This window comes from Crocodylus porosus, unplaced genomic scaffold (assembly GCF_001723895.1).
Source record: "Crocodylus porosus isolate Cpor-Errol unplaced genomic scaffold, CroPor_comp1, whole genome shotgun sequence".
NCBI lineage: Eukaryota > Metazoa > Chordata > Crocodylia > Crocodylidae > Crocodylus > Crocodylus porosus.
In genome coordinates, this window is record NW_017728947.1 from 84547026 (window position 1) to 84557661 (window position 10636).

Consider the following 10636-nt stretch of genomic DNA (forward strand, 5'->3'; position numbering starts at 1 on the left):
AGCTGACTGCCTGCAGGTTCGGATTAATGCCTTCATTCCTGCTGCCCTGGTAACTTGCAGCTGAGGGGTTCCTGACTGACTGCTAGGGCTCTCTCCCTTGCAGTTTCAGCCCTTAAAGAAGCAGGCACCTTAGTACCCTGTGACAGACAGATTAAGGCTTTTATAATATTAGAATGGTTAGCTTACATTCAGTGCCATAGCAACAAACTTTGGCACCTGGGGCAAAGCCCGCAGTGGTAGCCGACCCTTGCCCTGTGCACGGATCCGGTGGTTACATACACCCCCCACTTGCCGAGAATTGTGTGCACTCCTATTGTTTCCAAGTGTCAAAGACAGCAGAATTTGGCTTGGATTTATGATTGAGAAAGAGCAAGCTGAGATGGTAGGACAGCCATCTTCAGAAAGGTACTTTTTTACTTGGCTGATGTGAAGGACCTTGAGAGAAGATAAATATACAGTTCCTATCCAGTTTTAGGGCTGCTTTTCAGAGTAGACCTGCACTTTGATGCTCCTGTTCAGCATCTACATGAGCTCTACTGTACAGTAACTACTGCATGGATAATCTAGTAACTGTATTTACAGGTACTAGCTAACTGCGTAGTAGACTAATTTACTGAGCAGTAGCTGCTGTGCACAGTTATACTGCTCAGTAAAGCATCTCATGTGGACACACCCAAGGTGGTGGAAATTTTGCTTGAATTAAGATTAAGATTGGTGCATCCTAAAATCCTGGGAATCAATATTTGCTTTGATTTGAACAGGGCCTTTAAAAATTCAAAACATACTTTTGAAACACCATCCCACCAAAAATATGAGGGCACTAAAGTAGCTGTTTTTCATGAGGAAATTATCAGTAAGTATTCTCTTTTGCAAATATAAATCATTCAGGGAAATAACTTTGCTGCAGGCTGCAGTTTTTTCAAAATCCCATTTTCAGCCCATCATTGGGAGAATACATTAACCCAGAAAATTAGAAAAGAGTTTTCTGAAATGTTTAAAAAAACAGAGAAAAATAACTCTGAAATCATTTCAACCTTCTTTCCCAACAACCTTTATAATTAAGATATCATTTCTAGTACTAGTGAATGACACGAACTATGAAGTAGATGATAGACTAACAATTATGATGGCCACAAATACTAGTTAGAATGTGCCCTTTTAGATTGGAGTCACTCTTTTTTGCTTATTCTTTGTTTAAGATATTTTCAGATCTCTGTGCCTATCTGTCAAGGTATTCTTGTTGTTGCCCTGTAAAAAAGGGCAGTTCTGTTCCCAATACATGCCTGTTCTATGTTGTTGTATCCAACACTATTAAAAAAAGACTATATGAAAAGGACATTATTTAGGTTGCACAGTGAAGTTAGCAAATGCTAGTTTTAAGTAAAATTAAGTTAGTAAATGTTCTCCCTCCATAGGTGTATTCTGGTTGTGGTAGCAAGTGCTTAACCTGCTGCAGCTTAGGAGCAGGCTCATCAGGGGGTACCAGAATGCCTAATTCCCTCAGAAGCCTTGGTACAGCAGGCACAGCCAACAGAGCTGGGCAGCTCTTCCTCCTGTGCTTTGTGGGGAAGAGGGGTTGAACAGAATGATGCCCCTCACTATGGTTTTTGCCACAGGAGGCACTATTCTGCACCTAGGAAAATATCTGGGGTAGGGGAGAGAATAAGGCACCAGGGACAGCCCCTGAGGAGCCTATGCCATGGGGATGGTGCAGCCAGTATCTAGCTGGAACCATGGGCTGCACCTGTCACAGCAAAGGCTCCCAGCATAGGGAGATGATTTTGGCATCCCCTCTAAGTCATGGTGGGTGCTCCACTTGTCCCACCCTACCTATACTATTGGTATAGTTGGGCATCATTGTACTACTAGCAAAGGATACAGATACAGGCTGTTACAATGCAACTGTTAGGTCTGAATGATTCTGTAGTGATACACATGTAGCAAAAATCACACTGCCAATTAACCCTGCTTCATCCAAGGTTATAATTCCAGCTGGTAGTGGTTAGCTCACTTGTATTGCTACAGGTTCATGCAGGTATAACAGTTAGAGTGTGACAGCTGCCCTGAACTCTGGAGAAGCAGTTTCTCCTTCCCTTTCAGAGCAACTACAAATACGCACTGCTCCATGCTTTCAGACAATGGGGACAGTTGGTTACTGTTGGTGGCCGTATATAATTTTTTAATTTCTAGTTCAGGGGCTGAGCCTGAGTGTTTGTCTTGATAAATTTAAGTTCAGTCTTGCAGAATCTTGACATTGCTTAAGTCTTTATGGTTCATTTTGTGTCTATGCATATACAAAAAGGAAAACAAATTATGAATAAGCTTATCCTGGAGTTCATCTAAGTTTATCTGGAATGTAATGCTTGAAGTTTCTCTGGAAATCTAAGAACAAAGTGTCCCTTGAGAGTCTATTACTTCAGGGTTTACACTGGTTTGGTAACACTCTGGAAGCAATGCTGCCCTCAAATATACAACTGCCGCTCTTATTAAATACATGACAATCAAACCTCTGTATCTGAGGAGAGAATCCCCTTGTTTTTCTGTTGTTCTGTTTTCATGTCAAATGAGTGGCATAGCGGAGGCAACTTAATGAACAGGTGCATGGGCTTAGACTATCCTTACAATTACCCAATTTCATTTCCAGCTCAAGTTTTGGATATGGATCTCATTTATCACTTTCTCTCATTTTCCTAATCTTAGTTTTATGTTTACACATGGATTTCCAGGGTCTGCACAAGTACTGGTAACTGGCTTCTCTTGCTCTCTGCTCTAAACCAGGTGGACCTTGAAAGGATGTTAATGTCCTGCGTGTTCAGGCTAGCTTCTTGTAAGGGTAGACACTGGATATATCTAAGCAGTGTAAGACAGTGCCATGCTGGGACTTGCTGCAGTCAGTCCGTATGTGCTATCACCAGAGGCAGAAAAGCAATCTAACCACATTATTGAAGCACAGCATCCCAGCTAGTTACCTGTACTGTGAAGTTTATGAGCTTGTATGCAATGTGGTACTAATATGACAACACTGCTTCCAATTCAGGAGCTATTATATATATAGCTAGCACTCAGCAAAACACTGACTTGCACGCTATATGCATGCACCAGAAAGAGAGGGCAAGCTTTATATAATATAAAGATTGGAGGGTAGTGGGGAGAGAAGGTGGCTTCCCCCCCATTTTCCAAAGAGCCTTTACAATCCTTACAATGGCTCATTGAAAAATGGCTCTTTGGAAAATGAGCTCAAATCCATGCAGCAGGGAGAAAATATATGCATACAAGTGGATCAGAGAGGGATGGCATGCAGCAATACTTTTTAAAACAGTAACATAACTAGGGACAAGCAACAGAGTACCAGTCCCAGATGCTGACTTAAAAGAGCTGCAAGATTGGTAGCCACTGCTATCCTGGCCACCAGAACATCCACTGCTGGCCCAGTTGTTGCTGTTACCCAAGACACAGAAATTACTCATTGTAGCTCTGACAAAAAAGAATATTTCATAGAAACAGAGAAAAATAAAAGTCTGGCGTGGCTTTAGTGGGAAGTTTTCACTTGAGGGACAGGTTATCTCCTAACTGACTACTTTGGGATTTCTTCTGAAACCCACTGTAACTGAATACTGGATTAGATAGACCCCTGATCTGCTTCACAGTGGCAGTTCCACCTGCTCCATGATAGCAATGCCTTCTTTCACTATATTATATTCCTGTGTTCCTAAACATCTGCCCTACAGTACTGTGTTGTACTTGTGCATATGAACTTTCATCTGAAGCTCTCAGAGCTCTTTACATGCATTAATTAAGCCTCACAGTGCCTTTGAGGTAGTAAGTAATATCCCTGTTTGACAGGTGGATAAACTGAGATCCAGACCACAGAGAGCTGGTGGTTGCTCAGGGTTGCATAGCAAGTTATTGCTAGACTTTAAAATAAATTTCAGAAATCTACATTCCTCATTTCCAGCTCTAGCCATTAGATAACAATGGTTTTATACTGTCCCAAAGCATTTTATAAAACCAGAAAAACATTATTCTGCCGGAGGATCTATATCAATATGCAGTTATCTTTGACATCAAAATGCTACAATGAAAGGTCCCTAGGAACCATATGTTTACCACAAGCATAGGAAAGAGTATATTTTTAACTCTTACTGCGAATGTGACTGATATTGTTCTCAGTTTTATACTCTACCAAGAAGGAAAAGATATTACTGCAGCGTGTACCTACCAGACAATGTAATTTGATTGGTGCTACTAAAAATAGACCCTTTATTATCAGATGAGATATTAAATGCTGTACCATGATATTGCAGTATATGGCTATATTGAATTGACCCATTCTCGTTCCCTTCTACCACTCTCTTTTCCTAAGCCAGGAACATGATCTGTTGGTTAAATGTACTCAGGAAAAGGCCTGCATTTTAATTAACTTGTATCCCTTGAAACAGACTTTAAAAATACTACTTTTCAATCCTCTTTATAATTAGAATTACAACAGGCTAGACATTAACAAATCAAAATCTGCTAGCTTAAATTTCTTCTTCCACACATCCAGTGAAATGCTTTGCTTTAAAAGGTGTTCATTCTAATGAGTTATATTGTATGCATCTGTGGCAATGTAATAAATTGTGTACCATTTCTAAGTGGATTAATAATGAATCATTTAGTTTTCCAGTAAACAAAAGTTTTTTCTCCCTTTAAATGTATCATTAGTAATCTCCACATAGAAGGAAAAGAGTTCTCAAATATTTCATGTGGCATTCAGATATTCAAATGTCTTGAATTGCAAGGTTGCTAAAGCCAGTGAGACACCTGAGTTCTAGTGGGAACATTTTAAAGAACTGTTCAGGTGACTGTCTAACTCTGTCTTCTGAGCACTCATCTCCTTCTATACATAGGTGCCAATCCCAGAAATGATGTACTGAAGATGCCCCATAATTGCTGTTCTTTGTCTCCAGACATCTCTGTCTTTAGTGTGCTTGACAGCGGTGGTGGGGGTCACCTGATTCATTTCTGGGTTTGGCAAATGCAAGCAGTAAGAGGAGGGCAGGACATGTTTGACAGCACCCCAGTGCAGCAGCAGCAGGGGTCACAGTATAGACATAACCTAAGTCTCCATTGATGGTACAGGGATCCTTGGCATCTGAAGGGCACATCAGATTGCTTTTCCAGGCTGAGATTTACATAGTGATACTTAAATATAGGTGTCAAGATGAAATAGGATCTGATCCTAAGATACTTAGATGATGATTTTGGAATACACAATTCTATCGAATGGATTTTTTTTTGGACTAAGTGCTATTTTGAAAAAGAGGCATTGGATTTTGAAGGAACAGCCTGTTGCCTATTTGATTCCTACAGCATTCAAATAAACACGATTTTATTATCTATCTTTGTAGATAAAAAGGAATACTGTCTGAATACCTAACTCAATCATCTATTACAGAAAAAATCAACAAAATCCAACCATTGTTGAACTACTGGGGATACATGTGCTGAATCCAGATGAGCAAGCACATGCCTGTTGCAGCATCTCAAAGCAGTTTGAATTGCCAGAAGAGGCACAGTGGCAATGAAAAAATATTCCCCATTCTGCATATTTGCAGCATGGACTCTAAATTTGTTACTGGGAAATTCCGGTATAAATAAAAGAGAAGCATGTGAAAAAAAGCAGTGCAAGTAACTGGTGGCTGGGTCCTCCATAGAGATGCTCTAGCACCCACCAGAACATCTCTATGGCTGCCCCATGTCCCTGCTGCCAGTGTGCTGGAGCAAATAGGAGTGGAACAAGGCTGCAGCACTGGATCAGACCCGGTCACTTTCCCAGGTAATTAGGGATGTGGGGGTGGGAGGACTGTGTGGTTGGGAGGCGGGCTGTGGAGGTAGGTGGGTGTGTGGGGGGATGTGTGGTATGTGGAGGGGTGTGGGGAGAATGTTGGGTTTGTGGGTTGGTGGATGGGGTTTGTGGGAGAGGTCTAAGGGGAGGCTGCCGCACACCCGCCCTCCGACACACACACATCCTGAGGCACACGGTGTCACAGGCAAGCTGGGCACCGTGTGTATATCAATTTAGTTGCAGGCTGATTAAGTACTGCAACTATATTAGCCACTGGGCTATTTGGTTCGGGATTGAGGAGGTGATGTTGGGAAGGAAGCAATAACAAATTTCACTTATAACAGTACAAATAAATTTTACTTATAACAATAAAAGATATAGTTTGCACATATAGCAGTTAATAAAAAGGTTAAGCTAATAAACAGACAACATAACAATAAAACTTAAAATTGGCAGTGATAAAAACAGACAGGCAAATCAACAAGAGTTCCCATTTGGTTAGCAACTTATCGATAGTCCCTCAGTTTCAGGTACACGTCAAATTGATTCAGCTAAGTCAGGCATCTCCGATCCACGCTGTCGGAGGAAAAACCAGGGGAAAGTCCCTCAGTCAGGATCTGGTCCTCGCTTACACTGGGAGTAAGAGATCTGTGGGGGCATGGGACAGCAATGAGTATTCTGTTCCATCATTCCTGTTGGTCACTTAATGTGTGTGTTCTTTTATATCTTGTTTATGCTAATCTGTCGGCTTTAGAGCCATTCACAATCTTATTCTATAGTTGTTATCCTATGGGGTTAAAAGGTGTTAGAAATCATTATAATAGGTTACTGCCCAAGTTTGGGTTTATCCAATAAGCACACCACATCACTTTGGGGTCTGAGATTAACATGTCCCTACACAAGTACAACTCACTAAGTTAATTATACCTTGTGATTAGATTCATTAATTTTACTGACTTTAAGCAAAAATTATTAAATTAGCTAAGTCTGCAGTTATATTTTTTAGTTCTGCTTTTTAAAACTCATGCTGTCTCATGATCAGTGCAAACAGCTATATATATATTCTTATGGGTTATACTTCAGACAGACAGGATACAGGATACAGTTTCATAAGCTGTATTTCAGATATCTTCAAAAAGCATTTTCTTTTTGCTATAAGTTGCTTGTTAACCCTTTTGGTTCTGGCCATCACAACACAGCCCCCTCACACAGGCAGCAGCAGCCAGCTGGTCCATTGGGGCACTCATAGCCCGCTGCAGGCACAGCCCTGTGGCAGCATGGTGTGCCTGACCCAGCATACTGGCAGCTGGCCCAGAGGTCCAGATAGCTCTGATGCAGTGCCCCTGCCACAGCCCAGGCAGGTGTGCGGTCCCCATCCAAGTCTGGCAGGCAGGCATGGAGGCTTGGGGCTTCAGTTCCAAGGGGGTGAATGCTGAGACAGGTGGCAGCAGGTCACAGCCAGGCAGCAGCCCTCGCTGCCAGATTGCTGAAGTGGGTAGATGTGCAGGGGCCACTCTAGGTCAGGGCTGCTGAAGCAGTCCACGGGCACAGGGGGCTAGTATCTCCATATATCAACTGGCTGGGTCTTAGAAGCTCTGAGAGCAAGTAGCTCTGACCTGCTCACCAAGGCAGATTTTTATACTGCTGGGGCCAGCACAGGTGCTGGCTCCAGCCTTCAGCTTCCCCTGGCTGCAGATCCAGGAGGAGCTAGGCAGGGTCAGTTTGCCCCAAGTAGCACAATTTGTCCCATACCAAAGTGCATTTTCAGGCACAAATGCTGAGGTACAAATCTCCAGCACAAATTTATGCCACTGCTATTTAAACTGCTGCAAGTGCACATGCCTGCATGTGTGGACATCCCCATGAGGAGCAATACATCTCTGTCAGAAAGTTGTCATGGTAGTCTAATTTGTTTTCTTTTCTCTGCAAGCTGAACAATAATTAAGCTAAAAACAATCATTATAAATATGAAGTTTATTTAATTAAATAATATACCTGAACTGAGATAACTCAACCCAGCCACCCAGTAACAATTAAAAGAACTCCACTCCACAACCTCAGCAAAAAACAGGAAACAAGTAACTGTTCAGCCTTGACCAGAAAGATGCCACCAAAGCACTTTGGCAGTTAGAGCAATAAAGTAGGAAATGCTTGCTTACTGCTTGCATGTCAATTTATTTTATAATTCATGCAAAAAGAATGGTGCATCTTCAGAGAACCTAAAAAAAGAAGTGAGAATGTTGTATACCTTGCAGGGAGATAAAAGGGTCTAACTATAGCAAGTCTCTACCTTTCATACTAAATCTGTATAATCAGATACAAGCTTGTTACCCAAGGAAGGAGGAATTGGATATTCAGATGTTTAAAAGTCAAAGCCAAAGCCAAGCTTTATTCCTTAGCAAAACATCTATGGAATATACTTAGACATTTAAAAATATATATATTAGAAGACCACACACCTTAAGTTAATGTAAGGACTGTAATGGGGACAGGATTGTGTTAGGGATGTGAAAGTTTAAATGCTTAAACAGTAAGTATATTTATACTATAATGCATTACTGTTAACATTTAGTACCAGACACAGTGGTGCCGTGCCTCCGGAAGAAAGCTAGTTCCAGCATGCAGCTCCTTCTCTACCTCCTATTTGAACTATTTGAGGTCCCAAGGAAGGCCTACTAGAAAAAACATGTATATGATATAGAAAATTTCTCGATGTGGTTAGAGGATAAGGAGATTGTTAATAGAATTTAGGTAAAAACTTCAACATTAAAAACCCCCCAAAATAATACTGTATTATATAGATGCAAAATGTTGTTATAGAACCCTTCTCAAAACTAGTGATTGTTGCTTCTCTTTATCAAGCCATACTGACTTCTGTCACTGATCTCAGGGGCGGAGGCGGGAATAAAATCGTGTTAAGCATATATCTCCACCTGTAGTTATCCAGGGACAAAAGTATTGCACAATAACTTCAATGAAATCTGATTCACTCTAGTCACTGAATCTCCACCATACTCCTATTGATTTGTTAAAAAAAAACAGTTTGGCTGACTCACCATCTTTGAAAGTATACCTATTTTCAAATGTAATAAAAATACGCAACCATCCGTCCTCTGGATCATGATGTACTAGTCAGGTACCTGATGAATCTGCTTGTGACTGACAAGCCCAATTCAATAATGACATGGCTTGTTACCAGTTTCTCACATCCATGTGTTGTTTGAGTTGGAGTCCAAGTCTGTAGCATGCTGGTTTCTTCTTTCTTGCTCTGCTTCCATCCTCTGGATCAAAGCTACTTCATGTTGAGCTGTACCCAGTGCCAGATGTTCCCTCCAAATTGGGCAGGATTCTGCGAACTCCTCCCTGCTTTCTACATTGATGTTGAACAACTTCATACCAGTTTGCACATGTGGTGGTACCATCATGGAAGGCAACCCCACTTTCTAGAGCCATCTCGAATCTGGCTGTACAAGCTATTCTTGACAATACTGTCTTCCCTCATTCTCCTGCAATGGCCAAGCCATTGCAAACTCCTCTTCTTGATAGCGGTTTCTTAAGTGTCAGTCCTGCATGCTCCAGTACCTCTGTGTTTGGCATTTTGTACATTTCCAAATGTACACACAGACTAAATCACAGTGGAATTTACTCTTGATAATTAGGCAGCTTAAAAGGTTCTGACCTTTGCTCTCCATTACACCTGTCAAGCAAGTTAATGTTCGCAATGCATTAAACACCTTTTAGGTCTTCTTGGCTCAACAACATGTAGATAAGCAACCGTTCTCTTTTGCAGAATATCTTCCATTTTGGTGATAAATGCATATAAGAGTTCAAAGGAAAAACCTTTGACTGACTATTTGACTCCATCATAATCATATAATCTTATGTAGTGAGCAATTCAGTTTTTTTAAAGGTATTGTATATTAAAATATTTATCTGTATCAATCCTATGTAGTGATCCAGAGTGCACTTGTACTTGGAATTTTTTTAATATATATTTTTCCTTCATTATAAATGTATCTCAATATGGTAGGCAAAATGCATCTCACAAAAACTTGAAAATGGCTAATGACTCATTATTAGTCACTTAGTTATAATTAATCATCATGACCAATTCTCTTGGAGTGACAACTTAACCAGATTTTACTGCATTCCTAAATATCACCATGTGCAGATACTTTTATTCCAGAAGAAAAGTGTCATGTGTGTCAGGAATAGTTATTGTTCTTGAAATTCACTACACTCATCAAATCATTTTCACTTTCAAATGTAGACAAGTCTGAGGCACACACAGGTCTGAAACAAAAAGAATGAGCAGCATGGTAATATATTCCTTCTGGATTGTGAGGAACACTCTTCTGTCAGGCAGAATTACAGACACATCATCTGCTATGAACCAGATGGGCCACAAAATGTTGCTATTTAAAAAAAAAAGTGTGAGCTGGTTCCAGTTTCTATTATTATTATTATTATTATTATTATTATTATTATTATTATACCTTAAAAGGAAAGCCCATCTAACTTAAGTTGTAATGGTGAGTAGATTATGTAAGTCTAAATATAGAAACTTTTTCGTGCGAAACTTTTTTCCAAATGCTAAATAAAATTAGATTGTTTTAACAAGGCTAGAGGTCAATGTAATTTCACAGATTTCATAGACATTAGGGCTGGAAGGGACCTCAGGAGATCATCGAGTCCAGCCCCCTGCCCAAAGGGCAGACTGTTCCAGACCTTGGGGGCTCGGACAGTAAAGAAATTCTTCCTTATGTCCAGCTTGAAACGGTCTTGCAGGAGTTTGTGACCATTAAACCT